Source organism: Aethalodelphis obliquidens, unplaced genomic scaffold (assembly GCF_003676395.1).
Source record: "Aethalodelphis obliquidens isolate GAN/ISIS:26980383/991018 unplaced genomic scaffold, ASM367639v1 scaffold8, whole genome shotgun sequence".
NCBI classification, from domain to species: Eukaryota; Metazoa; Chordata; class Mammalia; order Artiodactyla; family Delphinidae; genus Aethalodelphis; species Aethalodelphis obliquidens.
The window spans coordinates 35,880,894-35,899,789 of NW_020837952.1; positions in this window are offsets into that span (position 1 = coordinate 35,880,894).

An 18,896-nucleotide genomic window follows, 5' to 3' on the forward strand; every position below is an offset into this window, starting at 1 on the left:
TAAAAGGATGCCATTCCTAATTGAGGCATCAAAAAAAATTTAAGAAACTCTAAAGAAAAAAATGTTTGGTGCTATTGTTTGACTACCATAGCTAAAGTACTGAAGAAGTGTAATACAAACCTACTTTTCTTGAATAAAACCAAATAAAATGTGTTTTTTATTCTATGCTTGGTGCCAGTGTACAGTAATGGAAATTCCAGAGACCACTGTGAATTTCATTTATTGAATCTGAAGAAATAAACTGCACTGGTGGTAATACAGCCAACCTTTCTTCACTCTCTATCTGCTAAGTTAGGGAAGCAGAAATAAAGTGATTGCAGTTGTGCTGTGAAAACCTCAAACAAATGCCTTTTGTTCTTTGTCCAATTTTTTTATAAAGATACCTTCTAGTAGTCTGAAGGAAAATTTATTAACTAATTAACTATTTTTGCATTAAAAAATCTCATCACTAATTTTGTACCTCTCAGGACCATACTATTTTTTACAATTTTGTATACAGTGTAATTTCATTTTTTTCCCGGTGAAAATACAAACAAAGTAGTATTAAAGTGAACAAAAGAGAAAACAGGAAAAAGAAGCTGTGTGATTCAAGGTCAATAATAAAAAGAATCTTCATCTATTTAAATTTTATTACTAATTACCTATCAGTGTTCAGTGCTTCAGAAAGTTCAAGGAGGATAAAGATTTTGAAATGGTCATTGTCTTTGGTCACTTACTTTGCTTGTAATTAATTTAGAATTTGATGGCAGTAACTGATGGCCTTAACATGAGCTGTTTTTTGTGTGTAAAGAAAAACAATGTGAAAGATATAAATAGAAAGTTAATATTGGGGAAAGTTTTTGATTATGTGGCTGCTGGATCAAGGTTTTAAGTCAAGAAATGTCACAATATTTCAGATTTAGATCATATCAAATCAAGTTTACCATCATTTACCTTGCTAAATGCTATAAAAGGTACAAACAATATAGAAGAGATAGTTTACCCCACAATTCTTAAGAACTGAGATGTCAAACTACTTCCCAATCCATTTGCCAGTTATTGAGTCTCCCAAAGACTAATTTGTTAAAACAAACCCACTCAAAGTCTCTGTACCATAATTTGTGTTTAAGGCTATTATGAAATAATCATATGCAATAAGTACAAAATGTGTGCTAGGGTATTAGAGGAGCCTGGAAGAAATCTTTTCTGCGACAGTTCTTACGTTTTATAATGGAAATGTTCCACAATCAGAACTTTTCCGCAAATCCAATTCAAATAGCTGTGTTTCCTCATATTTGGCTTTTCTACTATGAAGATTCTAGGGAATGCTATCTACCATATCATTTTAACTGTGTCTATTGATTCTGAAGAACTTATTTCTAGAATCCTTAATATTTCAGTCTCTCTGTGCTTGTGAGAGAGAATGTATGTGTGAGATTGCTATTAGTAAAGATGGATTTACCTTATTAAACCAGTAAGGAAAAACCAATATCAAATTAAAATTTTATAAAAACTTACACTTTCTAATTCTGCCTGGGGAAACATGATCAGCTGGGCCACCTGAGCTATCACAGTGTCAAATGACTGTCTGAAGCCCTTTGGAATTGTCTTTGCACTGTCTGCACACTTAAATCAGACTTAACACCTCAGCAAGAGGACTGATAGACATTGGATTTTCAAAATATCCTTTTCCTTCCCTCCTCAAACTACAAAATAGTTTCTCCACATTTACCTGAAAGTTCGTAGTGAGCTTAAGCATTTTGTTTATAAAGAGATCTGTATCCAATAAAATAAATTTTTAAAAAAGTAAAAATTTACACATTATAAATCAACCATACTTTAATAAAAAAATTTTTTTAATAAAAAAAATTTTTTAATAAAAATTTTTTTTAAAGAGATCTGTACCCAAAATGAAATGATTGTTATTATTCTCACATTTGTATATTTTCCATTATAATCAAAGTTATTCTTACATCTGCTTGGAATTTAGCTAAAGACAATTGTTAGAGAAAAAGAAAAATCCAAGGGGAAAATTGAACAAGCATACACATTTTATAGAAAAGAATTCTTGTGGGCTTCCCTGGTGGCGCAGTGGTTAAGAGTCCGCCTGCCGATGCAGGGGACATGGGTTTGTGCCTCAGTCCGGGAAGATCCCACATGCCGTGGAGCGGCTGGGCCCGTGAGCCATGGCCGCTGAGCCTGCGCGTCCAGAGCCTGTACTCCGCAATGGGAGAGGCCACAACAGTGAGTAGGCCCGTGTACCACAGGAAAAAAAAAAAGTTCTTTAAAGCAAAGTTATTGGAATCTAAAGTGACTTTGCTGGGAGTACTTGCTACTAAGCATTTTTCCCCTCAGGTAGAATATTGCAGATTGTATTTGAAATATTATAAATCTAAAAAGAACTGGCCCCATAATCCACTATACATTCACAACTTTCTCCCAAGCCAAACATATTCATTTCAAATAACGTTTTCAGCCAAAGGACAATAAATACTTTCACTGTTAAATTCATTTTCAATTGCTCAAAAAGCCTCCAAGCTGTTGGCTTCATAAGTTGACAACTCACTCCCTATAATCATTTCTAGGATTTTACCTCAAATTCATAAACTTTATGCAAGAATACGTGATTTTTTTTGGCTTTTTAAGTCCTTTAATGGCCACCTAATTGCATTGCCTTTAACTTATTCAATCTATGAATATTAGGGAAAGTACCTCAAAGTAATTTTAAATATACATCTTACCCTTCTCTAAATTCTTAGAAGAACAATGATCTAAATTCAGATTTTAAAAATAATGCCTTCCAGGGGTGGTGACACGGATGTAGAGAACAAAAGTATGGACACCAAGGGGGGAAAGCGGGGGGCGGTGGTGTGAGTGTGTGGTGGTGGTGGGATGAACTGGGAGATTGGGATTGACATATATACACTGATATGTATAGAACAGATAACTGATAAGAACCTACTGTATAACAAATAAATAAAATTCAAAAAACAAATCACGCCTTCTATAAATGATCCAGAAAGAAGCACATTTTTAAATTAAGATTCCTTCTAGAAACTTTCAATATTCTTTCCATACTCTTACCTAAGGGATTCTTAAGATTTAGAATCATCCAGGGAACTTGTCCAATTTTCACGTTCCAAAGCTTTAGTATCAGAGACTCTGACTTAGTAAATTTGAGATGGAACCCAGGAATCTGTAGTTTTATCATGACTTCATGGTGATACTGATTCAGATTGTTCAAACAAAACACTCTGAAAATTTTTGCTGTCTATTTTTAATTAAATTGTGATTACTGATCTCAACCATTTTCTTTTTCCTTGTGTTTCCTGGAAGACCAGGGCCTACCGCAGAAGTTTTCAAAGCTGGGGAATTTCCTTTAGCTATATTATAATCGGTTATTAAAGAGTTACTTAAGCTTGAGGTAGAGAGAACAGCATAGAATTTCACTCTGGCACCTCTGAAATATAGCCTTGTTGTTCTTTAAAATTTAGAACTTTCCATAGCTTATGAGAAGGGAGAGAAAAATAGAGAAACCTTGAATGCACACCCTGCCAGTTGGCCATTATGCCAATGTGGGGACTGTAATGAAAAACCTGCATGGTTTTCTTTCCATTTTCACCAGATGGAATCTATCATAACAATCCATTTTAAAAGCCGCTCAGGCTGGGAGGGGTGTGCTGTAGACAGACTGTCAGCTCCAGCACTGACAGGATCCCTATTTCTAGGCACTGAATCTATCTCTTGGGAAACTTATAAACATCTTTGCAAAAGATATTAATTAGTCTTTAGCATTAATTCATTTTGCTGGCTTCTTTGTTATCATGAGCTTATTCCCTGGCTGTAGAGAAAGGAAACTTTCCTCTTTTCCCACTGGTCCAGCACAAGAGATACTTTGGCGCATTTAGCAGACATCAGTTACAGGTGGGAAGCCACCTTGTGTCTGTCCCCCAAGCCAAGAACACTTTTTGGTGAAAGTGTTACCCTAGTAATCATTTGAATAAATGGAGATAAACACCTCTTCCATAGAACTCATCTTCCAGACAGGTGGAGAAGAGGTGTGTAAACAAGCTTAACACAAGGTATAAAAGGGTATGTGGCATGAGACAGTAGGGACTGTCATAGAGCTCACCTGAAGAAAAGAAAGAAAGAATTAGAGGTGTGGGGAGAGGGACAGACAGGCAGGAAGTTCAGGGAAAGAGACTGTGATTTGATTTCATGATGGGAGGCAATAATGACTTTACAGAAAAAGTGGCATTTAAATCCCCTGTAAAAGTGTTTGGACATGGAGGTGGGAAAGTATGATGTATTAAGAGTATTGAGTGGTCAGACTAGGTCTTTAAAGGAGTGTTAGAATTATTGCTGATGACACCTTCCCAGATACTACATTCAGTCGATCAGTATTTAGCCAGGGATGTTCTCTAGGGCATGAAATATGGGTTGGAGGGAGCTAGAGAGAATGAAAACAGTTTTCATTGAGCACCTGAGAACTTCTCTTTCTCCTTTAACATTTAGAGTACATGATGATAAGGACTCAAAATTCTTAGCCGTGGTCGGTTTTTTCATGAGATTATGCTCAAAGTTCATCCTTGTCAATAATGTTGATTTTTATTAAAAATGCGTAATCTTCACAATGTCTGAGAACAACTAGACCTGCATCATGTTTTACAACCTAAGTAGATGAATTCATGTACTTTTATTTCTATCAGATTTCTTTAAGTGATATTTTGTCCCCGGTAGGAGGATTCTGCAAGGATTCTTTCCTCAGAGACTAGGGGGAGAGCTGGGGGAGAGAACGGAGAGGTGGTGCAAAGAAATCAAAGATTTCAGTTCAGAAGGAGTAAACTAATAAAAAGAAATGCGCTTTAGATCAGAAAGAACTTGTAAGAAACTATGGGCCCTTGGTAACACCTGAATGTATTTCTCATATTTCTCTTACCTAATCAAGACACTAGATCACAAATTTTTCTTTACTCTCTATTGAAAACATAAAGAGCAAGGCCGGTTAATCTCTGAAAAAGAAGGTTTTTAAAAGAGATTTTGCAGGTGTTCCATTTTTCTCCTGTAATCAGTAAAATTGATTTAAATGTCACAATTTGCTGACCCTATTGTGGTTCCTGTCGGAAAGGAAAAAAAGCATTACAGAGGATCTCCCAAAACAATGGAAAAAGTTTTGTGTCATCTTCTAGAATTTGTGCATATTTATTTTATACTATAAATGAACTTATTTTATATCTTTGAATGGAATGTCCTAGCACTTTTTAAAAAATAATGTGAGAAAACCTGATGGATTACATGTGGAATAAGGAATCTGGTCTTCATCAAGTTGTTTCTGTTTATTGTATTTTCTGAGCATTTGTCTTTTCTTTTAACTTTTCAATTTCCCGTATCCAAGAAGAAAAAGATATTGAATGATGGCCAAGACCAAGGACTCATCATGTCTCTATCCTGTCCTGCATTCCACTCTTCTTCTCCACCCCAGGCATCTGGAGAATAAATGCACAGAAGTCAAGGCCATACAGATGCACATTTCTTTGAGATGATTTTTTACTCCCAATGTTACTCCGTAACACTGTTGGCCCAAATGGAAAACACTCTTTTTCTAGATGAGGGTCAGACATCAGAGGCCAGCAACACTGGAGACCCCAAGCTCACAACTAAATCTTATTTTTCTATTCTATATTATTAGATAGGTGAGAATGGTGAGCCGTATGTATAAGTCTGGTAGGGAAAATTTTATACTGTGTCATCCTACAAATCTGTCAACTAGAAAACAGGCAAACTAACAAGCAATTTGGCCTTGTGGAAAAAAGAGAGAGAGAGAGACAGAGAAAGAAAGAGAGAGAGAAAGGAGAGAAGGGAAGAGAAGAGAAGGGAGAAGAGTTTATTATTAGGAGACTCAAAGTCCTGAGAGAGAGAAGAACGATACCCCAACAGTTTAGTCCCATAAATGTCTATGCATTCAACAAATATTTACTAAGTGACTTATATGTGCCAGGAGCTAATGCTCCAGTAGGCCCTGGAGAGAGAGCATTAGAAGTAAAAGACTAAAATATATGCCTCCATGGAACTTATATTCTATTAGGGGTAAAACAATTAATAAGAGAATGTAAATAAATAAAATATACATATTAGGTGGTGACAAGTGTGGAGAAATGGGATAGGACGTGTGAAGAGATTTCAAAAATTAGTTGAGGGAATTTGAGCAAGGTGACATTTTATAAGGATCTGAAGGAAGCAAACCATTCTGAATCAATTTAGGTTCTTTGAGTTACTACCAAAAGCAACTCTGGCTAGTTTAAACATAGAGGCAGATTCATTAGAAAGATACCAGGGTTACATGCATAAGTAAGGAAGAGAAAGCAAATAAGCAAATATGTAACAAACAAACAAACAAAGCAAACAAATAAATACTTTATAATTTTAGAAGGAAACTAACAAAGAGCTTCTGCACCAGGAGTTGATGGATTTCATCTTTAGCTACCTTGCAATGACCACATTCTTTTCTGTGTCTCCTTTGGAGTTTTTATATTCTTAAGGGAAAGAACATTACTGACTCATCTCAGGTTGTAGTAAAAGCAGAATGACCATAGAAGGCAGAGGAAGCTTATTACAGGGGTGGGAAAGTTCTGCAGAGGTGAGGTCATGGAAAAGGGTAAGTAGAATGGAGTAGGCCTTTGAATTAATGAAAGAGAGGAACCAATTTGTATCTATCTACAAAACTGAGTAAACCTGTTTCTTCTTAAGAGTATAAGAATCAAGAAGAGCCCATGGGTTATTTTCTGCCTGAGGTGTCCTTCTTAGTGTCTCTCAGCAGCCTCCAGGTAGGATAAGGCTACTGGAGATAGAGTGGACAGACTGGAGATTGAGTGGACAGTCTGGAAATCATAAGCTGTAGAGAGACAGCAAAAGAGGCAACAACCCAGGATGAGCCAAAGTCCAGCTTCACCTCCTTTGTAGGATGGCATATGTCTAGCCCTGCTCCCTGCAATTGCCTGGGTAACCTGTGTCATCAAGGGGACCAATAGGAAGAATACTGAGATAGTCAAGACACATGGTGATCCCAAAGTCTTGCTCTGTGGCTTGAATCAGTTAAAACTCATAGACACTTACAGCTCAGTAGACTGTGGGCTCATTTATTCCAGTCTTCTTGATTTATGTATGAAGATAACAAAGATCAAAGAAGTAATCACTCAGCCAGATACTTAGTGGCATAACCATGACTATAACCCAGGCCTCTCCATTCCCACTGAGTGTTCTTTCTGCTCTATAAAACCACCTACTTGGCCAGGAAACTTTGCTTCATTTTCTTCTTTTCAAAAATGGGTGTGAATGTCTACAGAATATTTCACAGTCTTTAGGATGAGACAGATCTGTGTTTAAACCTCAGCTTCAGATCTCACCATCGGTATGAAATTTGGCTAGTTAATATAAATTCCCTGAGCCTCAAATTCCCAGTGTGTAAAATAAGGGCAAGATTTACCTCATGGAACTCTTCTTTGTAGTACGCGGGCCTCTCACTGCTGTGGCCTCTCGCGTTGCGGAGCACAGGCTCCGGACGCGCAGGCTCAGCGGCCATGGCTCACGGGCCCAGCCGCTCCGCGGCATGTGGGATCTTCCCGGACCGGGGCACGAACCCGTGTCCCCTGCATCGGCAGGCGGACTCTCAGCCACTGCGCCACCAGGGAAGCCCTCTTTTGATTTTTAAAGGAAGTAATTATATTAGGGTTTTGCATAAAACTGTTAATGATTTTAAAAAATAGCCTATTTGGGTTGTTTTTACAAACTGAATCGTTTATCAGTGTTGTTTGTTTGTTGCCACAGCTTACATACTTACATTATATTGTCTTTGGAGGAGAAGAAGAAGGAGGAGGGGGAGGGGGAGGAAGGAGAAGAAAGAAGAGGAGGAGGAAGAGAGAGAGGAGACAGCATAACAGCTTACATTCCAAGTGAATAACCAAACCTTCAAGTTTTGTCCTCACTCTAAACTTGACATGGAAAAGGTACAAGTGAGAGAGAATTCTTTTATCATAAGCTAAACATTCTCATCCTCTCAAGGAGGGAGATCTTGGACTCATGCTATTGGAATTTGTGTATCTAATACTTCAGCTCAGCAGGTGCTAGATGGGTTTACTTGAGAAACAAAGGAAGCATTTTACTTCTACAGTAAAAGAATTAATTGGAACCTGGCTGACTGCTGCCTGATACTTCATCTCTGAAGCGAGAATTAGATACACTTTAGAAAAAAAAATACATAAATGAAAGGCTTCTCTAGTACTGAGTGTGGTGACATCTATCATGGTTACAAATAGCCCTGAAGTGTGTCTCCAGTTACTTTTTCAAGGTCTAAGTGAAATCTAATTCCACTTGTTTCTTGTCTGAGGAAGGGTAAAGAAAGGCTAGAGATAAGGCAAACTTAGAATGGTTGCCCTGTTTGAAATTGAGAATATTTAAAAATATACCTATTGCAAAAAGATAAGCTAAAATTGCTCTAGAGTTACTTTCTGGCATTCATTAGGCTTACCTTCTTTTTTTTTTTTTTTTTTTTTTTACAGTATTCCTTTTCAGCTGTTGCTAAAATAGTGGAATGAGGTAAATAGAGGGAAAGTACAACCCTGGAATAGCTAAAACTATGCTAGCAGTCGTCGAGGAAACTCCAACCTTAGCAATATCCTAATCAGCGATGAGAATGGTGGTGAACTGGGAGTTAGAAGTAGTTCTCGAGATTATAATAGTCAAGAAACTCTCCCCCAAGGGCTTTTCAAAATACATATCTGGAAAATAATTTAAGTGGATACATCCACTTCTGAGAGTGTGGTGATTTATTTGCATCGTTGGCAGTCTTTCCTGATAAAATCTGGATGTCTATTTACCAGGCAGTGTCTCTTATTGAAATGATCTAAATTGTGATATCTAAGTCATGATCAAAAAGTTTAGCAAATGGCATTAGATTTCCCATTCTTTTAATTTTAAAATAATCCTATTCTAAGCAAGTCTTTGTTAAGAATTTGGACAAAGCCATTTTCAAGGCTAAAACATCTGAACACCCCTTTATACATCCTAATAGCCATGAAGTCATAGTACTTGTAATTTCCATCTTAGACAAATAAAGGTTATTGTTTTCTTAGAAAAATAAAATTTTAATAATAAACCTAGAATTAAGATGATTATACTCAGGACTAAAGGCCATTAAAAAAAATTGAAATGGAACCTTCCTCCAAGAATTTTTCTGGGAAAATGCCAAGGAATAGAAATGAGAAGACAGATGGAATTTTTTTTTTTTTTTTTTTTGCCAGTGAGTTGACAAATCGGAAAAGTGATTGCAAAATCTTGGAAAGCTTTAGTCTTTCTAACTAAAGAGAAGAAAAACCATGTTCCTATCAACAAAATGCTCAGGTCCCATAAAAATGGCCCTGATTTTTAGACTATGTATTTGTCTGGGGAATAGAAATACTCAAAGGAGTGTCAATCCTTGGCCAATGTTAACTGGCCAAGTGTAATTAGCAGAACAAATGATCTCTCCAGTCCTCTCCCTCATCTTTTAACAGCAATATTTAAAACTGAGTTGATGTAGAATGGGAATCTGCATAACACCTAAGAGAGAATAGAATACCAGACAATCTCTGAATAGGTTATTTCGAGCCAAGGAATCTGCTAGTCTATGAGGGACTTTAGAATAAAAGTTTCTTTGGGTATTACCTAGCCCGAATCTTTCAGTGATGTATGGGCCCTTGAAGCAAAGCAACTTAACTCTGGAAACCTGACAGGAACAGTGTCTGAAGTGGTTAAAAATACAGGCTTTGGCCCCTGTCTTTATAGAGACCTCCAAATATGGTTATTCTGAGGTACTGGGGGTTAGTACTTCAAAATATGAATATTTGGGGGGCTTAAATTCAACCCGTAACAGGAAGTAAAAGAGGGAGCAGAAAGATTAGTTAGAAACATTGTAGTTGTTCAGGCCAGATCAACTGAAGCTTGCACTGGGATGGTAGAAGTGGAGATGGGGAGAAATGGACAAATTTGATCTACGTTTTGGTGGCCTATTCGTTAGAAGTTGCTGATAAACTGGATGTGAGGTACAAGAGTAAGAGAAGAAGCAAGGATGCTCTCTAGTTTGCTGTCTTGAGAAATCTCTGGATATCATTTATTATCCTGGAAAGTTACCTTACCTCTCTTTTCCTCAGTTTCTTCATTGTAATTTTATGATATATCAAATGCATAGAAATGTTGAGAGGATAAATTCTAAGATATAAAATATATATGAAGTACTGAAATATATACTATTAGATATTATTTTCTCTTGATTTTGATGTATTTTTGAAATTCATTTTTTAATAACATAATGATACCCATGGATAAAGCATCCAGTCCAAGAAGTAGAGTGTTACCTGTCACTTCTGTGAGCCTATTACCTTCGTGCCTATGCTACCCTTCTAATGGCCACTCCCACCATGAAAACCATTGTCCTGAATTTTGTGTTTATCATTTTTTGGTTTTGCTTTCATAATTATAATTGTTTCATATATATTTATACATAAATAATATATTGTCTTATTTTACTTAATATTGAACTTTATAAAAAATATATCAGTCTTCTCAGATTTGCTTTTTCACTCAATGTTCTATTACCAAGATTCATTCATGTTATTCTGTTTAGCCATAGTTGATTATTTTTACCACTGTATAATATGCCATTTGATACTACATTAATTTTTTTATTGATGCACATTTGGGTTTTGCTACTCTTTTGCTATTTTTTAAAGGACCATTATGGATATTCTATACACATCTCTCTTTGCACATATGCAAAGTTTGTGTTGGGTTTGTCTTGCTATTCAAAGTGTGAGCTGACTGGCAGTGTGGGCATCACCTGGAACCTTGCTAAAAACATGGAATCTTGGCACATTCTTGAAAATTTGCAATTTACCAAGATCTCTGTTGTATGTATATGCACATTGAGGTTTGAGAAACACTGTAGAAAAGGAATTGCTGGGTTACAGGATAAATGAATTTTCAACTTTACAAGATGATGCCAAATTGTTTGCCTAAGTAGTTGTACCAACTTACATTCACATCATTAATAAATAAGAAAACTTATGTCTCCTCCAATGCTTTAAATTGTCATACTTAATTTTTGACAATTGAAGAGGCAAAAATTATGTCTTTTTGTGGTTTTAATTTCCCTAATTTCTAATGAGTTGAACATCCTTTCTTATTTGGAGGTGGGGAAACTAAAGGGTCACAGTGTTTTCTGTCAAATCTCTATTCAGCATTTTTCCCATTTTAAAATAAGAATGTTGGCCTTTTTCTCATTGATTTAGTGAGGTTCTTTACATATTATTGTTATTAATCCCCTACAGGTTATATATGTTGCAATTATCTTCTCTTAGTTTCTGTCTTTTCATTTACTCCCTTTTATAGTACTTCTTGATAAACAGGAAGTCTTAATAATAATATAATCCAATTCATCAATCTCTTCCTTAATGATTTGTCTTAAGAAATCACTCCTGGGCTTCACTGGTGGCGCATTGGCTGAGAGTCCGCCTGCCGATGCAGGGGACACAGGTTCGTGCCCCGGTCCAGAAGATCCCACATGCCGCGGAGTGGCTGGGCCCGTGAGCCATGGCCGCTGAGCCTGTGCGTCCGGAGCCTGTGCTCCGCAATGGGAGAGGCCACAATAGTGAGAGGCCCGCGTACCGCAAAAAAAAAAAAAAAAAAAACGAAATCATTCCTGACTTCACATCAGAAATATATTCATCTATCTTTTCTTCTAAGCATTTTAAAGTTTGTGCTTGACATTTAGGTTTTTAATCTATTTGGAACTGATTTTTGAGTGTGAGATGAAGAATCCAAGTTCATCTTTTTTCCTTGTGGATTACCAATTTTTCCAGTTATTTTTGTTGACTTGTTCCTACTCTCCCTAGTGATATGCAACATTGTCTCTCATATATCAAATTTCCATACAAATAGGAATATGGTTATACATTTTGTAGTCTATCCTATGGGTCAATTTTTCTGTGCTTTGCCAATACCATAATATCTTAGTTATAACTTTATATAGTCTTGTAGTTGGACAAGTCCTCCATCATTTATTTTCAGGTGTGCCTTGCCTATTCTTTTTTTTTTTTTAACATCTTTATTGGAGTATAATTGCTTTACATTGTTGTGCTAACTTCTGTTGTATAACAAAGTGAACCGGCTATACATATACTTATATCCCCATATCCCCTCCCTCTTGCATCTCCCTCCCATCCTCCCTATCCCACCCCTCTAGGTGGTCACAAAGCACCGAGATGATATCCCTGTGCTATGTGGCTGCTTCCCACAAGCTATCTATTTTATATTTGGCAGTGTATATATGTCAGTGTCTCTCTCTCACTTCATCCCAGCTTACCCTTCCCCCTCCCCGTGTCCTTAAGTCCATTCTCTATGTCTGTGTCTTTATTCCTGTCCTGACCCTAGATTCATCAGAACCATTTTTTTTTTTTTAGATTCCATGTATATGTGTTAGCATACGGTATTTGTTTTTCTCTTTCTGGCTTACTTAACTCTGTATGACAGACTCTAGGTACATCCACCTCACTACAAATAACTCAATTTTGTTTTTTTATGGCTGAGTAATATTCCATTGTATATATGTGCCCCATCTTCTTTATCCATTTATCTGTTGATGGACACTTAGGTTGCTTCCGTGTCCTGGCTATTGTAAATAGTGCTGCAGTGAACATTGTGGTACATGACTCTTTTTAAATTATGGTTTTCTCGGGGTATATGGACAGTAGTGGGATTGCTGGGTCATATGGTAGTTCTATTTTTAGTTTTTTAAGGAACTTTCATACAGTTCTCCATAGTGGCTGCATCAATTTACATTCCCACCAACAGTGCAAGATGGTTCCCTTTTCTCTACACCCTCTCCAGGTTTTATTGTTTGTATATTTTTTGATGATGGCCATTTTGACCAGTGTGATGTGATACCTCATTGTGGTTTTGATTTGCATTTTTCTTATGATTAGTGATGTTGAGCATCCTTTCATGTGTTAGTTGGCAATCTGTATATCTTCTTTGGAGAAATGTCCATTTAGGTCTTCCACCCATTTTTGGATTGGGTTGTTTGTTTTCTTTGGTACTGAGCTGCATGAGCTGCTTATATATTTTGGAGATTAATCCTTTGTCCTTTGCTTCATTTGCAAATATTTTCTCCCATTCTAAGGGTTGTCTTTTCCTCTTGTTTATGGTTTTATTTGCTGTGCAAAAGCTTTTAAGTTTCATTAGGTTCCACTTATTTATTTTTGTTTTTATTTCCACTTCTCTAGGAGGTGGGTCAAAAAGGATCTTGCTGTGATTTATGTAATAGAGTGTTCTGCCTGTGTTTTCATCTAAGCATTTTATAGTGTCTGGCCTTACATTTAGATCTTTAATCCATTTTGAGTTATTTTTGTGTATGGTGTTAGGGAGTGTTCTAATTTCATTCTTTTACATGTAGCTGTCCAGTTTTCCCAGCACCACTTATTGAAGGGGCTGTCTTTTCTCCAGTGTATATTCTTGCCTCCTTTATGAAACATAAGGTGACCATATGTGTGTGGGTTTATCTCTGGGCTTTCTAACCTGTTCCATTGTCTATATTTCTGTTTTTGTGCCAGTACCATCCTGTCTTGATTACTGTAGCTTTGTAGTATAGTCTGAAGTGAGGGAGCCTGATTCTTCCAGCTCCATTTTTCTTTCTCAAGATTGCTTTGGCTATTTGGGGTCCTTTGTGTTTCCATATAAATTGTGAAATTTTTTGTTCTAGTTCTGTGAAAAACGCCATCGGTAGTTTGATAGGGATTGCATTGAATCTGTAGATTGCTTTGGGTAGTATAGTGATTTTCACAATGTTGGTTCTTCCAATCCAAGAACATGGTATATCTCTCCATCTGTTTGTATCATCTTTAATTTCTTTCATCAGTATCTTATAGTTTTCTGCATACACATCTTTTATCTCTCCTTAGGTAGGTTTATTCCTAGGTATTTTATTCTTTTTGTTGCAGTGGTGAGTGGGAGTGTTTCTTTAATTTCTCTTTCAGATTTTTCATTATTCGTGTATAGAAATGCAAGAGATTTCTGTGCATTAATTTTGTATCCTGCTACTTCAGAAAATTCATTGATTAGCTCTAATAGTTTTCTGGTAGCATCTTTAGGATTGTCTATGTATAGTATAATGTCATCTTCAAACAGTGACAATTTTACTTCTTCTTTTCCGATTTGGATTCCATTTATTTCTTTTTCTTCTCAGACTGCTGTGGCTAAAAATTCCAAAACTATGTTGAATAATAGTGGTGAGAGTGGACAACCTCATCTTGTTCCTGATCGTAGTGGAAATAGTTTCAGTTTTTCACCATTGAAAATGATGTTGGCTATGGGTTTGTCATACATGGCCTTCATTATGTTGTGGTAGGTTCCCTCTATGCCTACTTTCTGGAGACTTTTTATCATAAATGGATGTTGAATTTTGTTGAAAGCTTTTTCTGCATCTATTGAGATGATCATATTAAAAAATTTTTAAATTTTTATTCTTTAATTTGTTAATATGGTGTATCACATTGATTGATTTATGTATAATGAAGAATTCTTGCATTCCTGGGATAAACTCTGCTTGATCATGGCGTATGATCCTTTTAATGTGTTGTTGGATTCTGTTTGCTAGTATTTTGTTGAGGATTTTTGCATCTATGTTCATCAGTGATAATGGCCTGCAGTTTTCCTTTTTGTGACATCTTTGTCTGGTTTTGGTATCAGTGTGATGGTGACCTTGTAGAATGAGTTTGGGAGTGTTCCTCCCTCTGCTATATTTTGGAAGAGTTTGAGAAGGATAGGTGTTAGCTCTTCTGTGACTGTTTGATAGAATTCACCTGTGAAGCCATCTGGTCCTGAGCTTTTGTTGGTTGGAAGATTTTTAATCACAGTTTCAATTTCGGTGCTTGTGATTGGTCTGTTTATATTTTCTATTTCTTCCTGGTTCACTCTCGGAAGGTTCTACTTCTCTAAGAATTTGTCCATTTCTTCCAGGTTGTCCATTTTATTGACATGTATTGCTTGTAGTAATCTCTCAGGATCCTTTGTATTTCTGCAATATCAGTTGTTACTTCTTTTTCATTTCTAATGCTATTGATTTGAGTCTTCTCTCTTTTTTTCTTGATGAGTCTGGCTAATGGTTTATCAATTTTTTTTATCTTCTCAAAGAACCAGCTTTAGGTTTGTTGATCTTTGCTATTGTTTCCTTTATTTCTTTTTCATTTATTTCTGATCTGATCTTTATGATTTCTTTCTTTCTGCTAACTTTGGGGGTTTTTTTTGTTTTCTTTCTCTAATCGCTTTAGGTGTAAGGTTAGGTTGCTTATTTGAGATTTTTCTGGTTTCTAGAGGTAGGATTGTATTGCTATAAACTTCCCTCTTAGAACTGCTTTTGCTGCATATGATAGGTTTTGGGTCATTGTGTTTTCATTGTCATTTGTTTCTAGGTATTTTTTGATTTCCTTTTTGATTTCTTCAATGATTTCTTTGTTATTTAGCAGCATTTTGTTTAGCCTACATGTGTTTGTATTTTTCACAGTTTTTTTCCTGTAATTGGTATCTAGTCTCATAACTTTGTGGTCAGAGAAGATACCTGATATGATTTCAATTTTCTTAAATTTACCAATTTTCACAAAGTTACTTGATTTGTGACCCAAGATATGATCTATCCTGGAGAATGTTCCATGAGCACTTGAGAAGAAAGTGTATTCTGTTGTTTTTGGATTCAATGTCCTATAAATATAATTTAAGTCCATCTTGTTTAATGTCTCATTTAAAGCTTGTGTTTCCTTATTTATTTTCATTTTGGATGATCTGGCCATTGGTGAAAGTGGGGTGTTAAAGTTCCCTACTATGATTGTGTTACTGTTGATTTCCCCTTTTATGGCTGTTAGCATTTGCCTTTTGTATTGAACTGCTCTTATGTTGGGTGCATAAGTATTTACAATTGTTATATCTTCTTCTTGGATTGATCCCTTGATCATTATGTATTGTCTTTCTTTGTCTCTTGTAATAGTCTTTATTTTAAAGTCTATTTTGTCTGATATGAGAATTGCTACTCCAGCTTTCTTTTGATTTCCATTTGCATGGAATATCCTTTTCCATTCCCTCACTTTCAGTCTGTATGTGTCCCTAGGTGTGATGTGGGTCTCTTTAGACAGCATATATATGGGTGTTGTTTTTGTATCCATTCCGAATTCTGTCTTTTGGTTGGAGCATTTAATCCATTTACATTTAAGGTAATTGTCAATATGTATGCTCCTATTACCATCTACTTAACTGTTTTGGTTTTGTTTTTGTAGGTCTTTCCCTTCTCTTGTGTTTCCTGCCTAGAGAAGTTCCTTTAGCATTTGTTGTAAAGCTGGTTTGGTGGTGCTGAATTCTCTTAGCTTTTGCTTGTCTGTTAAGGTTTTAATTTCTCCATCGAATCTAAATCAGATCCTTGCTGGATAGAGTAATCTTGGTGTAGGTTTCTCCTTTTCATCACTTTAAATATGTCCTGCCCCTCCCTTCTGGCTTGCAGATTTTCTTCAGAAAGATCAACTGCTAACCTTATGAGGATTCCCTTGTATGTTATTTGTTGCTTTTCCCTTGCTGCTTTCAGTATTTTTTCTTTGTATTTAAATTTTGGTAGTTTGATTAATATGTGTCCTAGAATGTTTCTCCTTGGATTTATCCTGTATAGGACTCTGTGCTTCCTGGACTTGACTGACTATTTCCTTTCCCATATTAGGTAATTTTTCAACTATAATTTCTTCAAGTAGTTTCTCAGTCCCCTTCTTTTGCTCTTTTTCTTCTGGGACCCCTATAATTCGAATGTTTGTGAGTTTAGTGTTGTCCCAGAGGTCTCTGAGAGTGTCCTCAATTCTTTTCATTTTTTCTTTATTCTGCTCTGCGGTAGTTATTTCCACTGTTTTATCTTCCAGGTCACTTATCCATTCTTCTGCCTCAGTTATTTTCCTATTGATTCCTCCTAGAGAATTTTTAATTTCATTTATTGTGTTGCTCATCATTGTCTGCTCTTTAGTTCTTCTACATCCTTCTTAAAGGTTTTTTGTATTTTCTCCATTCTCTTTCCAATACTTTGGATCATTTTTACTATAATTACTCTGAATTTTATTTCAAGTAGACTGCCTATATACTCTTCATTTGTTTGGTCTGGTGGGTTTTTACCTTGCTTCTTCATCTGCTGCATATTTCTCTGCTTGTCATTTTGCCTAACTTTCTGTGTTTGGGGTCTCCTTTCCACAAGCTGCACGTTCGCATTTCCCGTTGTTTTTGGTGTCTGCCCCCAGTGAGTGCGGTTGGTTCAGTGGGTTGTCTAGAATTCTTGGTGGAGGGGACTGGTGCTTGTGTTCTGGTGGATGAGGCTGGATCTTGTCTTTCTGGTGGGCAGAACCATGTCCAGTGGTGTGTTTTGGGGTGTCTGTGAACTTATTATGACTTTAATCAGCCTCTCTGCTAATGGATGTGGTTGTGTTGTGTCTTGCTAGTTGTTTGGTATGGGGTGTCCAGTACTGTAGCTTGCTGGTCATTGAGTGGAGCTCAGTCTTGGCACCGAGATGGAGATCTCTGGGAGAGCTCTCACTGATTGATATTACATGGGGCATGGAGGTCTCTGGTAGTCCAACGTCCTGAACTTGGCTCTTCTACCTCAGAGGCTCAGGCCTGACAGCTGGCTGCAGCACCACAACCCTGTCAGCCACATGGCTTTTGGGAAGTCTGAGGTCTTCTGCCAGTGTTCAGTAAGTGTTCTGTAGGAGTTGTTCCATATGTTGATGTATTTGTGGGGAGGATGGTGGTCTCCATTTCTTACTCCTCTGCCATCTTGAAGGTCCTTCCTTGCCTATTCTTGATTCATTGCTTTCGCACATAAATTTTAGAATCAGAGTTGAAGTTCACACACACACAAAACTACACTGGAAGTCCATTTTCTTCTTCCATCTATCAATTTTCCTCTAGTGTCTCCCCTGACAAACCTCTACAGGCAAAGCCATCTAGGAACTAGTTTCCAGAGTCCCATATCCAGCATTACAGAATATAAAGAAATGGCACTGGATCTCAGATTCAATCAGCAAATAAATGGTACTTTCTCTTACTCTTTCTAATAATGTATCCATAGACTCTTTCATGTTTTCTAAGCAGTCATATAATCTGCAAAAATTTAGAGTTTTATAATCTTCCAATTCTTAATGCATTCCATTCTTTTTCTATTATGCTGGCAAGTTCTGCCAAGAAACTGTTGAATAGAAGTAATGATAGTGAATATCTTTTCTTTATCCCATATTTTAAAAGAAATCATCCTTATTCAAATTGAATATTTATTACATTAATTTTCAATTCAGTAACATGATTAAAGGCTATAAATTATTCTTAAATTACTAATATCACAGATTCAAACTCATTCTGATATACAATATTTTCACTATTATTTGTATTATATTTTTAGGTCTTTATTCAGATTTCTTCTTTTTGACCCATAAGTGCTTTAGAATTGTTTTCTTAGTTTCCAAATAAATGTGAATTATCTTCTTCATGGTCAACTTCTGATATATTTTGTGAATTGAGAATGGGACCTATTCTTTGAAACTTGTTAAAACAAATTTGGCTTTGTGACCAAATATGAAATCAATTTTTATAAATGCTCTATTTGAACTTGAAAAAGGTATTAATTCTCTAATTTTTGGTTATAGAATATAATATATGTCCATTAAATCAAGGTTGGAAGTTCTAATCTTCTATATCTTTGCTGATTTTTTAATCTTCTTGAATATTAATAATTAAAGGAGTGTTCAAATCTACCACAGTGCTATTAAAGTTTTTCTCTACCCTTCTTTAGTTATATTAATTTTCTATGTTTATTTTGA